Genomic DNA, 24,195 nt, shown 5'->3' on the forward strand with positions numbered 1-24,195 from the left:
TGTTTGTAATAAGGAAGGAGAGGGTGGAGTTCTTTCTATAGGATGTGGGATCATTCCCAGCATTTATCAGATGGCTCATGGAACGGGATGATTTCATTGTCTGGAGTGACCAATATCCCTGCCTCCAAGTAGAAACATGCAAAAACACTTAGAGATGGAGAATTCTCTCCAGGACTCGTGGAAACAGTTCCATAAAATTCAGCAGGATTCGGCTCAGCACCTTCATCCTCAGTTTTTTCTTTCTTACAGAGGTAGGAATTGGATACCCATCGGGATATCCCACTGCTGTCTCACCACACAGCACAAACTCAAAGGCAGGAATCACCTGCCAAGGAAAAAACAAACCCTCAGGTGATTTACTGTGCACACAAGAGAATGAGACCATTTAAACTGTTTAAATGCACAAAAATTAAAGCTGAACACAAGGAAAACCAAATTTCACTGTGATCATTTAAAAGCCAAATCTTTTTTTACCGGATATGATGGCTCCTTGTCACGATTTCCCCTTGAATTACTTTGGGGTTAAACAATGAATATTTCACTTTTCTGCATGTGTTTTTTTTCAGTTGGATTTTTCCTATACAAAATATCAATTTTTAAATTCTTTTAAGATAAACTGGATGTTTTTTTATTAGAATAACAACTTTTATGGTAATATTGTGTTATTTTGGATGATTTGTCCTGCATGTGGAGATAGGTTTTGCTTGGAACAGCAAAGCAACCTGGTCTTGAAAACTTCCAGGGGTGGCAAGAGGGCTCTTCCCACCCAATCAGATCCTTATTTTTAATTAAAATCCACTCAGAGGGTGAGACATGGAGCAGTGGCAGTGCTGATAGAGGTCCCAGAGAGCAAATCATGACAGGGACAGTGGCCTGATTCCCAAAAACTCTTTCAGGAAGAAGTTGTGTCCTGGGGTGGTGGGAATTGCTGTGGGTACAAGTCTGGAAGTGCTGATTCCTCCTCAAATGATGTTGCTTCAAGTGGGTTCAACTCCTCCTTGGGTCTCTCCCAGTTTTCCCGGGATGATGGGGATGAAGTTGGAGAGCAGAGAAGCCCAGCTCCTGCTCCATACATGAATCCCTTGTGTCATGAGCCTGATTCCACCTGGATCTGGTGCCTTCCCATAACAGGAGCAGGAATAACAGGGTGATGTCAAACCTTGGCTAGTTAACCTCAATCATGGAATCACGGCATCTGCTGAGTTGGAAGGGACCCACAGGGATCATCCAGTCTGACTCTGACCCTGCACAGACACTCCAACAATCCCACCCTGGGCATCCCTGAGAGCATTGTCCAAATGCTCCTGGAGCTCTGGCAGCCTTGGGAATGTGCCCATTCCCTGGGGAGCATCAGGAGCAGGCTGCAGGGATGCTGAGATATCAACTAGATCATTTTGTCCCCTGCTTTAACCTCTGTGCAGCCACCACCGCGGTGACATTTCGCTCTCCTCTCCTGTTCCCCACATCAGCAAGGCCGCGTTTTATTTTCCTTTGCACCACCGAGGCACCGTGACCCAGGAGAGGTTTGGGAAACATGGAGCTCCATGGACAACAGCCAGGTTATTCCCTGCCCTCCACAGGGGGAGGATGAGACTGGAATAGAAACATGGAACAACAGCAGGGCTGTGTTTGCTTTATGGTCTCAGCCTGGGGTTTGAGGGAAGCTCTGCACCTCTGGGAGTCACGGAGGGCAAAGCTGTGTCTTGGGCTTGGCACTGCCTGGAGGGAGCTCCATGGGGATCTGCCCAGACTGGACAGTCCAGGATGGACTGGTCAGTGTGTCTGAGGAGCCTGGGAGAAACTGGAACAGTGCGTCCAAGGGGCTCAGGGGGGACTGGGACAGTGTGTCCAAGGGGTCCGGGAGGGATTGGGACAGCATGTCCGAGGAATCCAGGAGGGATTGGGACAGTGTCCAAGGGGCTCAGGAGGGACTGGGACAGTGTCCAAGGGGTCTGGGAGGGACAGGGACAGTGTCTGAGGGACCTGGGCACAGCAGCCCCTGGGCAGGAGGACTCAGCACAGAGCAAGAAACCCATAATGAGGGGCTGGATCAATCCCACAGCAGGGGCTGCTCCAAGATCACGTCCACACCCTGTGTGGGGCTCCCCGAACCCAGAACTCCTTTAGAATTTAAAGAAAAAATCCTATTATTATCCTTCTTTTTTCTTTTTCTTCTTTTTGTCTGTTCTTTTTCTTTTCCTTTTTCCCATTCTTTTCCTTTTATCTTCTATTTACTTTTCTTTCTTCTTCTTCTTCTTCTTCTTCTTCTTCTTCTTCTTCTTCTTCTCCTTCTCCTTCTCCTTCTCCTCCTTCTTCTTCCTTTTTTCTTCTTCTTTTTCTTTTTTTTCTCCTCCTTTTTACCTTTTTCCTTTTTTTCTCCTCCTTTTTACCTTTTTCCTTTTTTCTCCTTTTTTCCTCCTTTCTTTTCCTCCATTTTCTTTTCTAAAATAATCAGCTTCCCTCTGTCTCAAGGTATGAGACTCCACTGTGAGAAAAAGCAGGAGGATCATCATCAAAACCTATTCCTGTTATCCACTTTTGCCACATTCTTAAGCAAATCCTTATGGACCAGATTTTCCAAAAGGAGGCATCTAAACGCCCTCTCTTAATTAGAAGTGGCTACAGTGGCTAAGAACTGTTCTTTCTGTACCAAATCCTAAAACATAAAGGGCTTTTTCCTTCAAAACTCATCTCAGTGGGATCTTCATCATCAGCTCCAAGACCATTTCCATGAGAATTAAGAACCTGGATAGAGGAAAAGATCCAGAATTCGGGTAAAAATAGGGAATAACATTTTCCTCATGTTTTATTCTGTTAAAACGAGATATTAGAGAGTGGAGTGGGAGATTTTATATAAAAATATCTACATCACCTAAATATTGGGAAGACAATTCCTAGAAGATTTTTCCTCCACCAGCACCAACACAGGGGTCTGAGTATGCTCAGATAATAATTCCTTAAGCAAGAACCCAGAGGGAATCTGGGGCTGTGGCAGGTTTAGGACTTGACTGGGAATAAGGAGGAATTTTCCCATGACATTTGCAATTCCTTGGGTGCACGAAGTTCACAGATTTGTTAGGATTGATGCTGAGCTCAAGAGCCCAGGAATGACATCACCCCCTCAACCCCACCCACTGTTGGGGGAGCGGAAAGTTGGATAAATCCTGCTGGACACGGCTCCTTAGGAAACCAACCCATCTGCCAGCCCCTTTCCTTGGGGTTGTGTTATCTGGGACGCTCTCCTTCCTGGCTGGAGAGCGCCAGGAAGCATTTAGTGAGTGGCTAATAATGGTTTCATGTTAATAGGAAATGGCAGCCTTGGAAGTGGCCATGTGTCTGCGAGCTCAAACGAGACCCCACAGCTCTCGGAGCATGTGTGGGAATCCCACAAAACTTTGAAGTGCATCCAAAGCACACAGCCCCTTTAATTCCCCTGTAATTGCCAGTGTCAATAGCCAGCAGGGACCCTTGGGTCATTTATTGTTTTAATCTGGGAGCAATAGTGTCTGACAGGGAGGGACTCGGTGGCAGGGAGAGGGGAGAGGGGAGAGGGAGCAGAGCATGGCTCGGAGCTGGAGGAAAATCCCTTTGTGCGCTGGGAGGGCAGGAAACACAATGTGACTCAAAGGACACCCGCAGGACAGAGGGAAACAGCACCAGGGCTCTTTTGGGGTTGTCTGCAGAGCTCATCCTGCTCCTTCCCTGGTGATTTGCCAAAATCGTGGTGGTGGAGCCAGAGGGGAAGGAGCTCTTGGCATGCAGAGGAGACAGTGCCTCTTTTTGTCCTCCTCCTCTTTGCTCCGGTGAAATCCCACTGAGATTCCCCCGTGGATGGTTCCAAAACTGCCATTTCCTATTAGAATGACACTATTTTGACTCTCTAAAAATGCTGGCCAACAGTAATGAGTATTTTAGACCAAACCACTACACTAAATTGGTGTTTCCGCCCGGTTACAAACCCAACCCGTGACAGCAGGTCAGTAGGACTCCAAGGAGCCTTTGATTATCAGAAGAGTTATAAAATTCTTAGAGTTCCTTGAAGGACTAAAGTGCTTATTTCCACACAGAGTAAATATTCCAGCTGTGAGCTGCCTGGCTCCTGGCATTTATTTGGGACCCTTCCTGCCTTCCAAAGTCTGACTTTCCCTTTTCTGAACCAAATACTGACAGAAAAGAAGCTGAAACATTCTTTTAAAAAGTGGAAAGTCTCTGGGCTTGGAGCATGACTTTCCAGGAGGTTTCCATGCCTGAAGGTCATCGAGGTTGGGAAGATGTTCAGCTTTTCTTTTTGTAAGTACTGAGCTTCACCTGGTCCATTTTCAACTCTTCTAATAATTTTGAGGAGTAAAAGGCTTCTGTTTTGTGCCAAAAAAAAAAAGAAAAGGGGGATGTATTTGCTTTATGGGTACTTGGGAAATATGGAATGGCTTTTGTTGGGAGGGACCTTCAAGCCCATCCAGTGCCACCCCCTGCCATGGGTAGGGACACCTTCCACTATCCCAGGGTGATCCAAGCCCCAATATCCAACCTGGTCTTGGACACTGCCAGGGACCCAGGGGCAGCCACAAATTCTCTGGACACCCTGTCCCCACCCTCCCAGCCAGGAATTCCTTCCCAATCTCCCATCCATCGCTGCCCTCTGGCAGTGGGAAGCCATTCCCTGTGTCCTGTCCCTCCAGGCCTTGTCCAAAGTCTCTCTCCACATTTTCTGCAGCTCCTTCAGGTCCTGGAAGGCCACACTGAGGTCACCTCAAAGCTTCTCCTCTCCAGGCTGAACATTCCCAGCTCTCCCAGCCTTTCCTCCCAGCAGAGCTGCTCCATCCCTCAGATCCCCCTGGAGCCTTCTCTGGGCTCTCTCCAGCAGCTCCAGCTCCTTCCCGTGCTGGATCCAGGGCTGGGGCAGCTCTGCAGGTGGGACCTCACCTGAGTGGGACACAGGGGTAAAATCACCTCCCTTGACCTGCTGGCCATGAAATTCACAGAGAGAAAAGGTTTTTCCTAGAGGGAGACAAGGAACAGAGGGAAAACCTTGTTTTAAAACTACCACAGAAAATAAATCAAATTGCCCAAACTGCTTCCTGTATCCATTTTTCCTCATCCAGCAGAATCCAGGGCTTTGCTGGTGATTGGAAACTCTTCGGAGGATCAAGGTCACTCCAAGGGCCAACAGATTCCAAGGAAAGAGCCCTCCATGGCTTAAAGTCTCTTTTCTCTTTTTTTTGGGTGCTGTCTCTTCTCCTTCATTCCATTTCCCACAGGGAGCGGGGGTAGTGTAATTGTCCCTAAATCCTGAGGTGGCTTCCGTGCTGGTGTCCCCCAGCTGCTCAGCAGCTTCCCCACTCCAACCCTGCAATTTCATCCCAAATCTAAAAGGTGAACAAGAGGGAATTAAGCTGCTTTTCCCAGCCTGCCCTCTCAAGTTGTTCACTGGAGTTCATCTTTCCCTTGGGCAGCTTCAGGGTAAATTCTTCTGATCTTTCAGCTGGATTTTTTTTTATTCCTCTCTCTCTTTTTTTTTTTTTTTTTTTTTTTTTTTTTTTTTTTTTTTTTTATGTTTAAGTGAAAGGTATCATGTTCCAAATGAAACTCTTGGAAATTTTCCAGCAATGTTACAAACCTACCTAAAACATTCTGAGAGAAGGAGAATAAAAAGGGGTTTTGGAGAGGAAACAAAAAAAGAAAGTTCTGGTAAAAGTCTTTCCAGCACAGGGATGTTTGTGAAACGATTTATGGGAACTCTAAACTAGTGAGAAGAATGCCTGAAAGGTGAATTTCCTTTGTGCAGGACACAGGGAATTGAGGAAGACATTTCCCTAATTTAGCTATTCCTTCATGGATGAACATGTCAACAAATTCCTGCAGGCTCTGGAGTGGATATCCCGAACTTTTTAACCTGCTGAAATGGCGATTTCCAGGTATTGCATTGATTATTCTCTTTGTAGAAACCTCCTTTGTCAGCACAGCCTTAATTCCAAGAAAACCAGGGATGTCCAGCTGGATCCTTGATCCCACAGTCCCTCATTCCATATCCTAATTCCTGTGTCCCTTGGGCACTCGGTATAAATTATCCGAAGCTGTGCTGAGGTAAAGAACTCCCAGTCAGGCATCTCCTTGCAGGGTAAGGACTCTCTGGAAAAAACCAAACCAGCCAATCATTCCCATTATTTCTATCCCTCTTCCTCCTTTATTTCTGCATATTTCCAGGATAAATATTCAGTGGAAAAGAGAGGTTGTGACACAGCTCTTAAAAAAACCCCTCCTGAGCAGTAAAGATACTCCTTGGAGAGGTAAAATCTCTTCTGTCTATCCCTGCTTTGAGTTGATTTGGAAAATCCTCAGGAAAACACAACCTCTGGGAGAACCAGCCCCTCTCTGTCCACTTAAAAGAATTTTTAAGGATGTTATATAGATTTTAAGGAGATATTGGGAAGAAATTATTTTCTGTGGGAGCCATGAGGCCCTGGCACAGTTCTCCCAGAGAAGCTGTGGCTGCTCCTGAATCCCTGGAAGTGTCCAAGGCCAGGTTGGATGGGGCTTGGAGCAGCCTGGGATGGAGGAAGGTGTCCCTGTATATGGTGACAAAAATGAGATAATTTTTAAGGTCCCTTCCAACCTAAACCATTCTGGAATTCTATGGAGTAAGGATTGGAACACTTAGGAAAGGGAAACTCTGCCTAAAAGGTGCTTGGTTGCCTGCTTCCTTCCACAGCAGTGCTCCCATGAAATGGGGAATACTTCCTTTAAAAATGCCCAAGATAAATAAATTCAGTGCTGGTATAAAAATGCTTTGATTTTTCATTTCTGGAACAAAATGATAGAGATATTTCAGGGTGACTTCCCTCCTTTTCCTGCATTTCCACACTTGGACTGAACAACTTAAATTACTTAAATGAAACCCTGCTGTTTCTATTTCCCAGTGGGATTTAGGATTGCATCATTCAAGTTGTTTGGAAAAGGTCTCCAGAACCTCACCAGTGCCTCCAGCTTTCAATCACTCCCAAATTCTGCTCCAGGTTATATCCCAGATTCCAGGAATCTGCTGCCTCCCAACCAGCCCCATCACTTCCCTCTTCCTCTGGCTGCAGGGGAAGGAATTTCTTCTGGATCCTTGCCCAGACAGCTGTTGGTGGTTTCTCCCATCCTGAGTGTCCCCAGGAGGGAATAATTGATGGTTTCATGAGGTGCATCCCAAAAACCACCTCTGGCTGGGGACCAGGATGTCTCTGGCCACCATGGAGTGAGGTGAGGATGTGGTTCCAGTGGGGGGAACTGGTGTTTGTTCCTGGAATGTTGTCTGGATCACAAAAGTTCTGCTCCAACGGAAAGGTTGGATACCTGCTCAGGAGTAAATGTGCATTCACAAAACTGTCTCAGTCCCTGGCTTCCATAAGACCCTCAAATGTTAAAATCCATTTTCAGCAGGAGTAATCCTGGTCATGCTGGAATTCCAGGCTGGAACTCTGTTTGGGTTCTGAGATGGTATCCAGCTACTTGATGAATTAATTCCCAAAATTAATTAATTAATTAATTCCCAAATTGAAGTCGTCTAGGTATCCCAGGATTTAATTTTCTCATCTGTTTTGTTTTGGTGTTTTGTTTTGTTTTGTTTGTTTTGTTTTGGGGGGATTCTGCTGCTGCGTTTGCACGGGATGTACCCAACACACCCCCCCATATTTAGGTTTTCCATGATTTTAAGTACTACGGGATACAGGAAATCAGGTTTGAGATTGGGATTGAAGGGTGGGGAATGTTAGTTGAGATATTAGTTAGGTTTTGTGCGAAAATTCTGCTCCAATTATCACAGAATCATGGAATCATTCAGGTTGGAAAAGCCCTCCAAGACCATCAAATCCAACCTGTGCCCGATGCCCACCTTGTCCCCAGCCCAGAGCACCAAGTGCCACATCCAGGAATTCCTGGGACACCTCCAGGCACTCCAAACCCCCCTGGGCAGTTCCAAGGCCTGACCACCCTTTCCATGGGGAAATTCCTGCTGATTTCCAACCTGAGCCTCCCCTGGTCATTCCCTCTCCTCCTGTCCCTGTTCCCTGGGAGCAGAGCCCAACCCCCCCCGGCTGCCCCCTCCTGTCAGGGACTTGTGCAGAGCCACAAGGTCCCCCCTGAGCCTCCTTTGCTCCAGGCTGAGCCCCTTTCCAGCTCTCTCAGGAATTCTCCAGCCCCTTCCCAGCTCCGTTCCCTTCCCTGGACACACTCCAGCCCCTCAATGTCCTTCTGGTCATGAAGGGCCCAAACTGACGCCAGGATTGGAGGTGTGGCCTCAGCAGTGCCCAGCACAGAGGGACAGGAATTCCTTGGTCCTGTGGAATATTTTGGATACAATCCAGGTGCCCTTGGCCGCCTTGGGCACCTGGGCACAGTCTGGATAATAAAGCAAGTAATTATGATTGTTATGAGTAAGAAAATTCTTGGGAAGGTTGCTCCTGTAAGTGGTGATATGGAGAGCCATCCAGGTCCCTCAGATGTGGTACCCAGTGACATTTGGGATATTTGGGATGTTCAGGAGATAGAAATGGAAATGGGACAGAGGAGTTATGGGAGATTGTGCCCTCCTGGAGCAGCAGCTGGAAGTCAGCTGAGTTATTCCAAACTGTGGAACTTAATCCAGGGATTGTAGGTGAAGGAAAAGCCCTTAATATTCCCTTTGAGTGTGAGCATGGCAAGTGCTACATGAAATTCCTGCTGTTGAACTACAAGAGTTCCTTTAAAATGTTCTGTCCTGTATGAAAATGGAGATTTTTAAATCCCACACCAGCCCCTCTGATTGCAGCTCCGATATTTATTTGGGCTATGGATAGAAAAAGCAAACTCGAATTAAATCAAAACTTGTAACAAGAAAAGTTGTTGTCTGAAGAGGAAAATAAACTTGGTCTGGAGAAGAAAATAAACTTTCCCTATAGGAAAACCTGAAATAATGTTCATTTTTATTTATTTTTTAAATGGTTTATTTCAAACTTTCTTGAAAATATAATAAAAGTCTCACTTTAGACAGAGGTGCTGAGTTGAAGGAAAACATTCACTTCATTGGAATTTCAGTTTTTCTCCGTGTAAACTTTGGAAGCACCAAATACAGCGGAACTGCAGCCTCCAAGAAATGTAATTCCTTTATTTCAAGCACGCATTTTAATAGGAGTTCTCCTGAAGGGTTGTTTTTTTTTTTTTTTTTAAGCAGAGGATGGCTCTGAATCAGGAGGAATTCCATAAGCACTGGAATTAAAATTGGGATAATTGCTCCAGCTGTGGTTTGGGAAGTTCAGCCTTCCCCCAAAGACTATATTTGGGAAAATGTAATGCTTTGGAGACACTTAATTCCAGGAACAGCCAGTTCCGTGGGAATCCCAAAGTGCTGGTGGAGCCTGGATCTGGTGCAATTCAATCCCTGAATTCTCTGGTGTCATTCCCTGAATTGCACCGGGGGATGGAGAGGAAGAACAAGATCTGGACGCTGCAGAGAAGATTCCTGGTCCACCCAAATCCAGGGACAGGGTGTTCCCTGCCTTGAACCAGGAGAAGTTGGGATAAAAGCCACGGGAAGCAGATCCAAACGGAAGTTTTTCCTGTTTGCTACTTTTGTTTCACTTTTATTGCTCAGTAAAATGTGTTCATTTGTAGGATTCAGCTCCTGAACTCTGGAATGTTTTATGGCCAGCGTGGTTGGGTCCTCACCTCACAATTCCATTGGGATTCTGCCAGAGCTTGGTGGTTTTTTTGCTGAGTTTGGATTTGCAGAGGCTTTGCTTTAGAAATTGGTTAAAAAGATTAAAAATAATTTAATAAGATTAAAACGAGAAAAAACAAGGATTCATGAGCTGGGACTACTCTTTATGTTGGGATAATATCCATACGGATGAGGAGAGATTGGGAGCTCATGGGGAAGACCTGGAATGAATCCTCAGCAAGAAATGGCTTTAGAAATGAAACTGCTCCCATTACACACTGAAACCTTTGGATCCACGGAGAATTCCCAACCATATTCCCGTATGGTCCGAACACTACTGCACGCACAATATCCTCAATATTTTTATGGTAATTTTCCAGGTTTTGCAGTAAGTTCCAAAACACTTTCCACTGGAATGGTTCAAGTCCAGGACAGGGAATGTGGCTGCTTTAGCACCAAACATTGGCTGAACTAATCCATGTTCCAGAGTTCCCATAATTCCCATAATCTCCTTCATGGGATTAGGATTTCCCATCCTGCACCTTTGTATCCTTTTATTTTGTTATGGTGACTTTACTGCATCAATAAATTCCTCAATCCCATCCCATAATCAGCCACTCTTCCTTATCCAACATTCCCATCCCAAGTTGAACAATGACATTCAGGATTTTTTTAGGTTTCTTAGGGAAATAAAATAGGAAAAATAAAAGTGGATTGCAAAACTGTTTCAGGATGAGATGCACCGAGGAAAATAATCTTTAAAAAAAGGAAAAAGAATGCTGCTAAAAGCAGCTGTCCTTAATTATCCAAAATTAAAACAAAATTAATAGGAAAAGATTAGAACAGATGGAATAAACAAGACATTGGAAGATGACAAAAAATCCTTCTTGAACCTTTTGCCTTTCTTTTTTCCTCAAATATTTGCTTTCATCTGCTGATTAAAGATGAAAAAGAGATTTTGGAGAGGACAGCGTTTTCCATGAAAAGAATGATGTGGATTTCACAGAATCTCCCAGATTCCCAAGAACTCCTGGAAGGTTATTCCCAAGCAGCCACTTTTGGAAGTCTCACCTCTGATATTCCTCTCCTTCCCAGCCTTGTAGCAGCACCAGAGGAGCACTCATCAAAAGTTCCTTTTCCTGCTTCCTCCCTCCACCAAGTTTGGAATTTTATTATTCCCACAAAAATGCTTCCCATTGGATTTTCCCAAGGACTGGAGCGCTTCAGTGCTAGTGCAAAATGAGCCTTTCCTCGGAAATTGTTGGTGGTCCTTTTCCTGACCCAGAAATCCAGAGTCAATAGGATATTTTATGAAATTCTTTAGTGGATAAGGAGAAGAGAGACCTGACCTGATATTTGTGACTGTGTGGAGAAGATGAACCAGCAGGAAAAGGAACTTTGGGAAAGCTGTGTGTTCAAGGTTTTTAGGGATTGATCCACGACAAGAGTCTCTGCCCAATGCTGATAGGTGAGGAATTGATCCAGTTGGGATGGAATAATGATATCCATCTCTCAACTGGATTCTCGGGATCCATTCACCTTCAAAAGCATCACGGAGTCATGGAAGAACGGGAAGTCCTCCAGCATTATCCTTATCCTTCCCAGAGGCACGATTGCATCTCTCCAGGAATTCATCTGCTGGCAAGGCTGAAAGGCACAGATACTTCTCCTGTGCAAGGTGAAAATGGGATGCTTTGGATGGGGATCCAAGGGATTGGATCAGGACTGACTTTAACTCTCCCATTTCGCCCCCAAAAAACCCCAAAACAATAAAAACCACACCACTAAATTTGGAGTAAATGGGAAGCAGCAGCAGTGAGCATGACTGTAAAATCTTGTCCAATTCCTCCTTCTCTCTCTGTCTTATTCCAGTTGTGCACCTCCCATGTGCCGACCAGGAAGGCTGGAGTGTTTCCTATCATCCCATTCCCACAGAATGAAGGAAAAGTGCCTTCAAGTCCTTTCGCAAAGCTGAGGGAAGGGGAGGAGGCAGAGGGCAGATTTCCCACTTCCTGGCCCTGTGCCTTGGCTTGGAAGGGCTGGGATGACCCCCAAGTGAGTCCGAGCCTGGAGACGGATCAGGCCGTGCCTGGTGTGACTGGAATACGTCAAAAGACAAGGGATCCAATCCCAGCGGTGCCATTTCCAATCCATGTCGTCAATTAACTCATTAAAAAGTGAAATTCAGAGCAGCGGGAGACATCAAATGAAAAGATTTGCAAACGAGACCTCCCCACTGGGCCTTTCAGGGATTTCTGGGAGGTCCCTTTGCCACTGCCTGGCTTTCCCACCATCTCCTGTCACTTCCTGCGTGAACTCCCTTCCCTCTGAATCCCAAAGAAAGTCCCTTTTTTCCGTCCTTTCTGAGGCTTCATTGTGGCTTTGCTCCCTGCCAGAGGCAAACCTCCGGCTGCCTTCAGGAAATGTCCCAGTCTCTCCTCATTCCCTGGGCTCCTGGCCAGAGGCCTCTCTCCCTCTGGTTGCTCCCTATCCTCCAGAAGCTTTTCCCAACTGAGCCAGCTCAGGTATTTTCAGGAAAGAAAATACCACCTTCCACTCTCCCAGGTTACTCCAGACCCTGTCCAACCTGGCCCTGGACATTTGCAGGGATGGGGAATCCACAGTTTCTCTGGAAATCTGTGTCAGAGGCTCACCAGCTTTGGTGAAAAGTCACAATTAGGTCTCCCTGGAGCCTTTTCTTCTCCAGGCTGAACCGCCCTTAACTCCTTAACTCTTCCAAGCATCAGCCAGAGGAATGTTGAGAGGGAAAATGAGGTGCTCTCATGGGAAAGGGAAAGTGGACAGAGAGGTACCATGGATAGAAAATGGGAAACAGGGAAAAGAAACCTCCAAGGGAACGATCCAGGGGAAACCCAACCACTCTCAATGCCACTTTCCCCTCACATTTCCACCCAAGGAAGCAGTGGAAGTCTGGCTGTGGGAAGGATTTCACACTCCTTTGGAGTAAACACTGGCAATTCGGCAGGAATTAATAATCCCAGAGTGGTATCCATGGCATCCCCGGCGCAGGATTGGGAACTGTTTATGTCTGTTGGCTTGATCATGCCCTGCTTGATGCCAAATCTTTGCCACTGACTGACTCAGACACTAAAATTCTTTTTTTTTTCCTGCCAGATGTTTTTTATTTGGCACAGAACCTGCCAGGGTGTCTTTCAAACATTCCCGCTCTCCATGTTCCGTTCCTAAAGAAAATTCCTAATGCTGAGTTTTCTCCCTCTAAACCATTCCAAAATATCCCAGTGTGGTGCGTGGATATTCCGTGGAGAGCAGCTGAAATCTTGGGGATGGTTCTTGTCTTGCACTGAGCACTTTGAAATTTGGGAAACGGAGCCTAAAATCCAAGGACTAAAGTGTGGAGGAGCAGGAAGGGCTCTGGTATCCATGTGGAGACACAGGATTGCTCTCCCTCCCTGGGGACTCGTAAATTAACTGGATAAAAATAAGGATTTACAAGGATCAGCCACTGCTTTTTATTTATTTATTTTTCTGTGCCACACCAATGGAATGAACAGAGCCAGGGCTGAATAACGATGGGACAAGTTATTCCAGGGAATAGGCTTGAAAAAAACAAAAAATAAGGGATGGGGGGTATTTTTCCGTATGGATTGAAAATATTCTCCTCTTCCTAGAAGGGAGAAACGTTGGTAATTATTTTCAGGACAAATCTGTCAGCAAAAGGGTGGAATTGTTCTTTGAAATCCATGATTAATGATCCCATAAATCTCTATCCTAAGGATTGGGAAAGGTGAAAAAAGATTTGCTGTCTAGAGACAGCTCAGACTCATCCGTAAGTTATGAAGCTTTGCGTGATAATCAGGCTTGGGAGTACTTTAAACCCGCTAAAATTCCTGGCTGGCGGTGCCATACCTCCCGTGGGGATGGATGGATCCTCCTCTCCCAGTTTGCTCCCCCGATGATTTTCCCAGAGTCGGTCACTGGGTTCAATGAACTCAAAGCCTCTCCCCTTCCACGGCTCCGGAATTTCTTCCTGGCACGGAGACTGGATTGCTCCTTGCCAACGACTCAGAGCTGGCAGGAGGGAAGGGACTTCCTGAAAAACACATTGCACGTGTCCAGTTGGGCAAGTTATCCATGAAAACCTTTGCTGCCTGGCATCAGGGACAGGGTTGGGAATCTAGAAAGGGAAGAGGGAGGTAAATTCCAGATGTTACCAGATCTGTTCCTGGAGCTGGCCTTGGTGGAGGAAAAAAAAAGGAAAAAACTCCAAATTCTGTTCTCCCACTTTCTAAAGGTGGGATAAACGAATGGTGACAGGATAAGGAGTGGAAGGGAAAGATTAGGGGTGGGATTGTGCCAGAAAAACAGAAGGATGGCTGCCATCACATCTGGATATGGCTCTGGAAGTGGCAGGGATAGCCATATATTTTAAGAGGTTTGGGGTAGGAAGTATAAGTTGAGGTCAGTCCCCAAAATCTCAGGATAAAACACTGGGAAAAGTACCCATATCCCCTTAACAAACCCACACGTTCCCTTAACCAGACCTGCAACTCCTCGTCAGTATTCCCAAATTCTCTGGGAATCTTTTACTTTCTACATGTGGATATCATTGCCATAAAATTGAAGCTTCCTGCAAAATTTCTGTAAAATTTAAATTTCTCCACACCCCATTCCTCTGCCTGGTGGATTCCCAGTAGAGAACTGAATTGTAGGATATATGGGATTTATCTTTTAGGATATTTCTGGAATGCTGGATGCAGAGAGGCGATAACACAGCCTTCACTGCTGCTCTGCAAGAGACTTGTTGGAGTTTGTCCCATGCCAAAAGGATTTCTTTCCTCGGCTCCTGCTTGGAATGCAGCTGCCTCCGGAACCTTCCTAGGAAAGTCAATCTGGATTCTCCATGAAGGTATCCTGGAGCAGCTCCGTTGCTGTCAAAGACACCATTCCCGACCTGAGTGACCTCTGGAACTGGGCTCCCACACTGATAAATACCCAGGAGTTGTCTTGCCATGGAAAAAACTCCTTTGGATTCTTGCACTTGGCTTATCCTGATCCGGCTCCCTATTTTGGCAGCGATTCTTGGGTGAGGTTGCCTTGAGGGAATCATTCCACCCCTTCCCTTGGATTCTCCAGCGAGGAAAATCCCAATGCTCACCCAGAGTAATGTGAACCTTAATTGATTAACGATCCCAAAGCATCTTGGCACGGAATGCTATGGATTGCTGGGATGGACGTGCTCCCTCGCCTTCAGTGTGTTCCACAGAGCTGACTGGTGGGGAAATCAGGGAAAGCAGGTGGGAACAATCCTATTCAGGATGAGGAGACACTTAATAAACCATTTGTAAGTGTTGAAAAATATGTTCCTTTAATTTCTTTCTTTTTTTTTTTTTTTTTTTTTTTTTTTGCTAGGATTTGGTCCTCCTGACATGGAGGTTTTTAGAAAGCAGTGGAACAGAATTCCAGACTTAGGCTTGGAATTACCCAGCAGTTCACAAGTCAACCTAAGAGTGTTGAGAAATACAGCACTGACAAGTGTCAAATTCCTACAAAATCCCCACACTCTCCAAAATAAGAGGAAGCAAGGAAGGAAGTGAACCTCAGGAAGATGTTTTGGAATTGCTGCATCTCCCGGGGCTCCTCATGGAATGGTGCCTCCTGTCCTCATCCTCTCTCCCTCAGGGATAATCCGGCCTCAGGGGGGAAGTTCATGGAGGAAGAAGGAAACGGAAAAACAATTTTTGCAAATTGAATTTTTCCAATTAATTTTTCCAATTTAATTTGCTTCTCTGCTGGGAGAAAGGAAAAATAAAGTACTGCAGCTGTGAGAGACTGGAATCAATCGGGAGATTGGGCTTGGATTTCCTTGGAAAAATTTACAGCTGTTGCTGAGTTTCAAGCATTTCAAATGAAGCTGAAGAGACCAAATTGAATTTGAAATGAAAATCCCATAAAGGTGATAAAGAACAAACTCCATGTGCTAAACCCCTGGATTTTACATGGAAAAATGGCACCGGAATGACCCTGCCACAGGTGAATCCATGGAATTCTCTTAGCCATGAGCTTCTCTCCCTGCACTCCCCACCTGAGGCTCAGACTCAAAGTTTGCAAGAATAAATGATAAATAAAACAGGGAAGAGCCAATTTCCAGCCCCCCAAAAAAGTGGGATAATCTTATGTCCATAAATCTAAACTCTCTTCCATCCCAACCCAGGAAATTCCCGGTGGGAAACTGTCTGGCTCTGCTCTGCATCCCACAAAAAAGCAACCAGAGGAATTCCATGGCTCCAAGTACCGTATTCCTCCTCCTATCCCAGCAGCAGGAGCTGGGATCTGACGCCCACGTTCTTGTTATTTAAAGCTGTTGAGTGATTCCAACCCACCCAAATCCAGAGCCGGATCAAAATCCACACTCTGGGAATTCAAGGGAAGCTCAGCATTTTCTCAGCTCAGCCAAGAGATTGGAGTGGAAATTATTCCACCACCTCTTCAAAGGCTACAAATTTGTGATTCTCTCCTTCACAGAATTAAAAAATCTCTAATATTAAAAAAAAAAAAAATAGAGGGGAAAGGTCACATTTTTTCCCCTAAAATTTGGATAAAATTTGTCTTTATTGTGTCCATTTGGACAATAATTAAGTCTAATTTCAATAATACATTTTGATATATTAACATTTTTTAAAATCAATTTTAATTTAAATCTCTAAATTTCAATCAATGGAAATGGAGTGTTCCAAATAAAATCAATCTTTTCCTAATCAGGTTAAAAAACTGAATTCTTTGAAACTGATTTTTACCCCAAATTGGAATTCTAAAGGAATTCTAAAGGAATTACAAAGGATTGAAATATTGGGGTGATTTTCTACAAAAACAGCAACAGAATTCTTGGCTTCTCCCACTGTTTTTTGAGATTCCAACCACCAAATTCACCTTATGGGAGTGCAAAATTAATAATTATTTCAAGTATATTTCATTAATGATATAATTTAATTCGTCTCTCACATGAAAATACTTTAATGTTCAGTCTCCTCCTCATGATGAAGGTTGACTTTTAATTCTGATGTCCAATGTTTGGTTTTGAGGGGGGAAATAAAGAAAGATTTTGAATTGGCTGCCCCAGTTGTCCCTTGTTCTGTTTTTTTAATCTCTTTCTGAATTAATTAATCTTATTTTAGAGCAGCTAAAAGAAGCAGATGAGTACAATTATTAATTTTGAAATAGAAGTGCAATAAATTAAAGTTCACGTTAAGACTATTTAAGATACTGGAGATGAATTTCTGTCCACGAATGTTCCAGAGACAGAATCATTTTTCTTTAAAGAAATAAATTATAATTTCAAATAAACAAAATTTTTAAAAAAAGGAGATAAATAAATAAATTATAAATAGGTAGATAAATAAATAGAAACTGGAGGGGTTTTCAAGCTTCATTGGGTTGGAACCAGTCAGCCCAATACCTGTTGCTGGTGAAGCCAAGAGGCCTCTACCCCTCGATTTCCACACACATGGAAAAAGGGAGAAGGATGATATTTAAAGCACACACAGCAATTAATGATAATTGTTAGGATCATGGAATGGTTTGGGTTGGAAAAGTCCTTAAAGATCCTTATATTCCAACTCTTTGCCATGGGCACAGAACGTTCTGCTCAGAGCAGCTTTTCCTCCTTTTCCCTGAATTTCCAACTTTGTGGCGTGAGCAGAACACAAAAAAGGGAAAGGAAATCTTAAGATGTTGATCCATTTATCACTGGGATAAAAGGAGGCTGCGCCCTCCGAAACCTCGAGAGAGAAAACCCCTCCCCAGTGGCCTCTCTCCCTTTATCCGAAGGAAGCTGCTGCACTCCTCTGTCTCCTGGCTTTTCAGAGCGGGATTTCCCGCACACTTCTATCCCAAACTCCCGGCCGCTCGTTGCCCTCGTCCTTGCCCTGTTGCTGAGGTACCAGGAAGGTGCAGCCTTCCCGAACTGCCTGCCACATATTCCCCCTTGAACGTGTCCTTTTACCCCAAAGTTCACAAACTCAGCCTGGTGCGGCCCCGTTTGGCTGTTTCGGGAGTCAAACTGTCGGGGCTCTGGAACAAACCCGCGGCTGGAAGTGGGGACGGACACTGAGCCCCATCTCAAAGAGGTTCCCACCCATCCCCTCACCCATGGAATTGTTTGGGAAGACATCAGTGCACATCTTCCCTATCACTCCCAAAATCCCTGCCCAGGTGAGTGAACAGGGATCATGTGATGGAAGAGAATCACTCCCAGTCCTCCCAGCACATGGATTTGCTGTACATCCAAATAATCATGTTTCAGGTGATTTCTGCTTCTTGGATGAAACAAATTCTGTCTACAGTGGCCGTCAATGAGGATAAATCCATGAAAGCAGTGTAGGACTTCAGCTGTAGGAATAAGAAAGGACGGATCACAAAACCAACCCAGCTGCCAGCAAAGTTGGCAGAGTCCAAAATGGAATTGCTGCTGTTTAATTTATACTTTAAGCTGTTTCCTAAATTAAGATCAGGAAAGGAGATTAAAAATCAGGAAAATTTTCAACATTTAAGTGGGAAAAAAATTTAAATTATGATCCTTTTTTATTCTAAAATAAAACTTCAAGGAGTAGGAAGAAAACTGGTTAAAAATCAGGCACCAAAACCATGGGAGAACCAAGTAATGGTGAGAAATAAATAAAATCCCTGTGAGATTTTTGCTTTTTTCCTATCAGATAAAAGTGGGAACACACAGCGGGAAAAACTGAGCCCTCGTGTAAAACTTTGTCACTCCTCCAAAGTGTCACCACAGAGATCTTACAAAATCAACACTCACTGAAGGGAGGATGAACTTCTGAGTCAGTGCTTCAGAGCCAGGACATGGGGAGTGTCTGCCAGGATCAAATCCCTGTCCCCGGAGTCTGGAAAAGAAGGAAAAAAAATGGTGAATATGCTGGAATCAGAGTCTTCCCTTCTAAATTGGGATTCACTGGGACTTCAACACTTAAAAATGGAATATAGGATGAATCCACCTGCTCCCTGGAGATGCTGCTTCTCTCAGTGGAATGGTTTGGTTTGTCATTATGAGGACTAGAAAAATTCAGGGAATTTTGTTTCAGTCCCTTTGGAGCTGAAGGAACAAGGTGAGATCCGTGGATGAATTGCTAAGATGGGGTTTGGGATTCTTGGCCATTTCCATGGGCACCCACAGAGCCTTAATTCCAAGGAAATCTCATCTTCAGCACTTCTAAAACTGGGCCTAAACCATGTGGCACATCTGGAAGACAAATTGAGTGGTTGGACCAAATTCCAGCCTAAATCCCAGTTTTTTTCTGGAATCTGTTCCCAGGTTTGCTCCTTGCCTGAGGTCACACCAGCCCAAATTGATTCGGTTGAAACCTTCAAAAATCATCAGATCTCGTTTTTTTCTGTCTGAAAACAACATCCAAAATCATGGACGTGGAATTATTCAGGTTTTGGGGTCATCAAGTACAACCATCGACCCAAATAAATCCGGATTAAACAGCACCATCCCTACACCCCTGAGAAATCCAACCTTTGCTTTGTTACCTCATGTAATTGTTGCTTTATCCCAAAAAAATCCCACCATTTCAGAAGGGTTCCATAGCAAAAAGAGGGTGATGGCCTAAATGGGAGATGGAATTTTCCATTTACCTGGAAATATCCCACAGTTTGTACAGGAATGTGCAAACAATCCTGTTGGAAAACGCACACAGCTCTTCCCACATCCAGTGCTGCCATTACCCATCTTTTCCTGGATGTGTTTTTAGACTGGAGCCTCTGAAGAACCCAACCTGTGCCAACCTCCAGAGATTACTCAGGGAGCTGTCACAATTCCAAGGAAACAAACACAATTTAAAACCAGCTTAGTGTCCAGACTAACCCTTGATCTTAAGAATCACCTCCATAGATTTCAGCCTATCATGGACATCTGGAACTTCTGGTTGCATTCTCACCTGTTATTTTTTATATTTCTGGAACATACAGGGTTTATTTGTCCTTTGGATGGTGACCACAGCAAATTTTCACTCTTTGGGAGTGAGATCCCAGCTGGATACAGGAGAAGACCTTTGCCTGTTGGATTTGGGAGCATTCCCTGAAGTTTTCCATCCCCAGACATCTCATTCCAGGCAGGATTTCACCAGAAAGAAGAGTTTAGGTAGCACTGGCAATTAATAATCGTTCAAGTCGAGGTCAGTTCCCACTAGCTCCTTTTCTGAAATTCCATAAACCACTGGAAAATAATGGACTGTTTATCAACTTTAAAGCAGAACCTTGGCACTAGAGGACCTACATTTAAAATTTACATTTATTGACCTGGCTAATTTGTCTTGTGTTTATTAATTAAATAAACACAAGCCTTGTTCCAGAGTCAGATGAACATTTTAGGAGTCTTCCCACTGATTTCAGCAGGATTTGAGACTTGCTCTAGAACAGTTGTGTAGCCAATGAAATTGTGACATTATTTAATGACTATTAAATATTATTTAATGAATCTGATTAAAATTTAATACATTTTTTCATCATGGGCTGCCTTATTCTCTCTTTTTTGGTGTCATCATTAACAGGATTTTTTAACAATAATAAACCTGAGTTTTACTGATGAATTTCTGAGCTCAAGTTGCTCCTTTCCTTGTAAATTCCCAGTTCTTCCCTGTATTTTTTTGATCCTTAATCCTCTGCCCAAAGTGACAATTTTTTGTGGTTTCTTCTGTTTATTTTCTAGCTCTTCACTCCCCTCATTTCTTTCTCCAGCAGTGACTTGATCTAAAACTTAATTTAGTCATTAATTATTCATTAATTTAGTCATTCATTTTCTCTCTCAATCAAGTGCTTATTTTTATTACACCAGGCTGAAAATAAGGATCAAGAAGGGAACACTTCCAGAATTAGGCTTTTCTTATACCTAACGTGAAGGGAATTTTTTGAGAATTAGGTGCAGCTCTCCATGCTGGCACTGTGGCAAAGCTGGGAATACTGTGAAGCAAAACTTTTAGAAAAAAACAATCAATTTTTATTCTGAAAGTGACGGTGGGAGAAGGAACATTTATCTGATTAAAAGGATTATCCAATCCTTGTTTTACAAGGATTTTGACCATTCCCATGTTTTGATTTGGGTTGAGCCACCAAAAAAAAAGGATTTGAATGCTGATATTTGTCTGATAACACTTGAGCCAACATCCTGATGTTCATCCATCCTCATTCCAGAGGGTGTGGAAACCCTCAGTGAGCCCTAATTTATGCCCTGTCCAGACCTATTTCCATCAGCTGGAATTCTGTTCAGGAATATCCTTTTTTTTTATTCTTTTTTTTGGATGTGTCTGCATCAAACAAGGACTAAAATAGGGAATCCCAAGTGTGTGCTGGGTGGGGGAGAAGCAGGAGAGAGCCTGAGCATGGATGGGAATAAATCCCACAGAAAAGCCGAGTCAGGCTTCTGCAATAAGTGGAAAACCTCTTGGAGCTCCTGGAAACGACAAGTTTTGGCATCTGTAACCATCACTTTTCCTATTTTTTCTGGAACACAAAGAGTCTCCCCAAGGGTAATACCTGCATCCATCAAAAAATTCCGACTCCTACCTGGCTCAACCTGCAAAAATCTCCTTTTTTTTTTGCTTTCCCTCATCTCTTGGCTCCTGTGGGACAACCCCTGGGAACGAATCGCTGCCGCTCTCAGCAATCCCAACGTTGTTCCTGGAATTGTTTCCTGTCATTTGACACCGATGGTATCAGGCTGTAATTACCGGCAGCTGAGGGCAGGAGGGAGCGATGCAATCCCAACAGAGCTTTCCAACTCCTTAAAGGGAAAAAAAAAACCCAAACAACCAAGAATCAGAACTTTCCCAGAGTTACTAGGAGGTATTATTACCTTTTATTAATGAAGCAATTAATAATGGCATCATACCACGGACGGAGTGAGAGTTTAACTCTTGTCCTCATGGAAAAAAAAGCAGGAAAAATGTTACTCACAGGCAGAAAAGGAGGAATATTGCCTGAGATCACACAGGGTATTTGTAACAAGATGGAAAACTGGTAACACCAAGATTGTGGGATTGATCCCTGTCTGGGCCATTCATTAAATTTGGACTCGATGATCCTTCTGGATTTCTTCCAACTTGGAATATTCTGATGTGATTCATCCCAGCATATTTGGATATTCCAGATACCCTGATGTGATTTCTGTAGCTGAATTTACAGTGGGACACCGACCCCTTGGATTCGTTTTTTAACCCTTAAAACCCTCACTCAGTTTCAGTTTGACCTTTGTGGTGTTTTTCTTAAAAAATTTGGTTTTAAACACTGAAGAGTGTGGGCTTGACTTATCTTGCCCAGAGCCCTTCCAGGTGATCCATGGGACATCAGGAATCTCCAAATGCCAGATGAAAAATGGCATTTCCCACTTTGCATCTGCTGATCCCCAGAGAATTCTTCGGCTTTCATTCCGTTTCTGTAATGCCTTTAAAAATAGACCTTGTGGGAAGGGTGGAAGTATTTGTGGAGGTAAGGCCAAGCTTTGGGAGTGGTGGCAGAGGCCAGGCAGAGGTGACCAAGGCAGCCCAGCAGGAAGTCTTAGCTAAGCCAGCCCCAATTCCCACCTGTTCCCTGCAGTCCTTTCACAGCCGCTAATAATAAAGGGTTTGCGTTTCCCCGGAGCCCTTCATCCCTCGTGATCCCAAAGCACTCCGCGAATGACACCTCCAAAGGTCACATCCATGGGGGCTGGAATCCAGCCTGGCCCGGCCACAGCAATGGGAAGGGAGGAGAGGCATGTCCAAGGACAACAGGGTGAATTCCCGTTTGTGTGAGACGCGCTTTTCAAAGCCCATCCGGAGCAAGCGGGAGCTGGGATTGTAAAGCAGCCCAGGGTGTTACAGGGTGCTAATAATCCTTGGATTTAACCCTTGGAAGAAGGAAAGGAGATGGCAAAAAAGAGAGAAAAAGGGAAACAAGACTAATGACAGCACTTCAATTCGATGCTGTGGTTCCGGAGAGGCTGCACAGTTTCAATCTGGTGCTCAGCCCGTTAATCCATCCCCTCCTGTGCCCTTTCCCTGGATTAGTTGTGCTGTTTATCCATTGTTTCAAGGCAATGAAATGACTCACACCCAGCCTGTTCCCAGGAAATCTTGCCAGGTGAGGGAGGTGACATTTACTGGGGGAGCTGTTAATTGGAATCCACCCTAATAACACAAACAAAACAGAAAACTCGAGTTCTGCGTGGCCCAAGCTTTATCGTTCCATCTCTGGGAAGCACCGTGTGCCTGTTCCACTGGGCAGCCCCGAACAATCCCCTCTCACAGCTCCCTAAATCACCACAAGGAAAGGCCAAAGGGTTCCTGAAATGAAATATTCAATGGCTCTGAGAGGGGTCAGGGAGAGGGAAACTCATTTTCCCAGGAGACAAAGCCAAGCGTTTGTCCCTTGTGGAGCTGCTGCACCTTTGCAGGTTGGGAACAACTCCATGGGAAGCCAGGCAGGGGATGCACAAATCCTGCTGCTCGTTTGCTGTGCCTCCTGTCCCAAGATTGATCCACAGGGTGATATCGGGTGGTGGCAGCTGGAGATCCATCAATTATAGTCCCGAGGTGCAGAGGTGCCCTTTGTTCTGCTGCCTCTCCTCGCTTTTCTCACTCCATGAGAAATTCCCCAGGATTTACAGGTGAAAACAGTGGAAAAACGAGGCAGTTGCAGTTCTGTGCCTGAATGAAAGCAGATCCAAGGAATATTCTTTTGGAGGTGATTCTTTTGCTCCAATATAAATCTTCAGCGCTACACATCCATCCCTGAGTGTTGGACAGTCTTTGTTCTTTCCTGTTTATCCTTTCAGACAGGGATGCAGGGACTTGGAAGCTGGGCCAGAGGGGGATCAGAGGGATGGAACAGATGAGGAAAGGCTGAGGAAGCTGGGATTCTTCAGCCTGGAGAAGTCTCCAAGGAGAGCTCATTGCTGCCTTCCAGTGTTTAAAGGGCGCCCAAAGAAAGGTGGGACAAATTTTTAACCAGGATCTGTTGCAATGGGACAGGGAGTGATGGTTTTAAACTAAAAAATGAGTGGATTGAAATTAAGTGGGCTTTCTTTTTTATGATGAGGGTGGTGAAACACTGGCACAGGTTGCCCAGAGAGGTGGGGGGTGTCCCACTCCTGGGAATATTCAAGGTCCCTTCTGAGCCAAACTATTCCATAACTCTGGGATCCATCGTTCTGCCAGGTCCGTGGTCATCCTAGTTTGACTTGGGAATTTGCAGCTTCCATTATTCTTCCTGCCATATTTTCCTGTGTTCATATTGAGGGGTTCTGTCCAGAGTTTAGGTTTTCCTACACCAGGAGCAGATGAAACTTCATTATTATGTGTTAAATTATTTACACAGAAGAACACATATTTACATATGATAACATGGGAACACCATGAACGGAGCTAATCTTAATAATTACAGGCTAAAATAGCTCAGGGTGTGGAAGGCTGGGATGGAAGAATCCATAAATCCAATCACCTGGTGCTGTATGTAGGGTATAGGACCTCTCCTTAGGGTTTTCCTATCAG

At 44.5% G+C, this 24,195-nt stretch overlaps 1 long non-coding RNA gene across 3 annotated transcripts; it reads right to left on the reverse strand.

Moving 5' to 3' along the window:
* Positions 1–13,220: 13,220 nt before the first annotated feature.
* On the reverse strand, positions 13,221–21,324 carry LOC138105570 (uncharacterized). 3 transcript variants are annotated; one of them, XR_011148525.1, is made up of 4 exons: positions 21,233–21,324; positions 19,609–19,726; positions 18,468–18,552; positions 13,221–13,748 (listed from the first exon to the last, which is right to left on the reverse strand). It is a non-coding gene; the product is annotated as an uncharacterized lncRNA (long non-coding RNA). The 3 variants fall into 3 exon arrangements; XR_011148524.1 differs by having other exon boundaries at positions 19,609–19,886; XR_011148526.1 differs by lacking the exon at positions 19,609–19,726.
* Between the last annotated feature and the right edge of the window lie 2,871 nt (positions 21,325–24,195).

Source organism: Aphelocoma coerulescens, chromosome 2, assembly GCF_041296385.1.
Source record: "Aphelocoma coerulescens isolate FSJ_1873_10779 chromosome 2, UR_Acoe_1.0, whole genome shotgun sequence".
In the NCBI taxonomy this organism is placed as follows: Eukaryota; Metazoa; Chordata; class Aves; order Passeriformes; family Corvidae; genus Aphelocoma; species Aphelocoma coerulescens.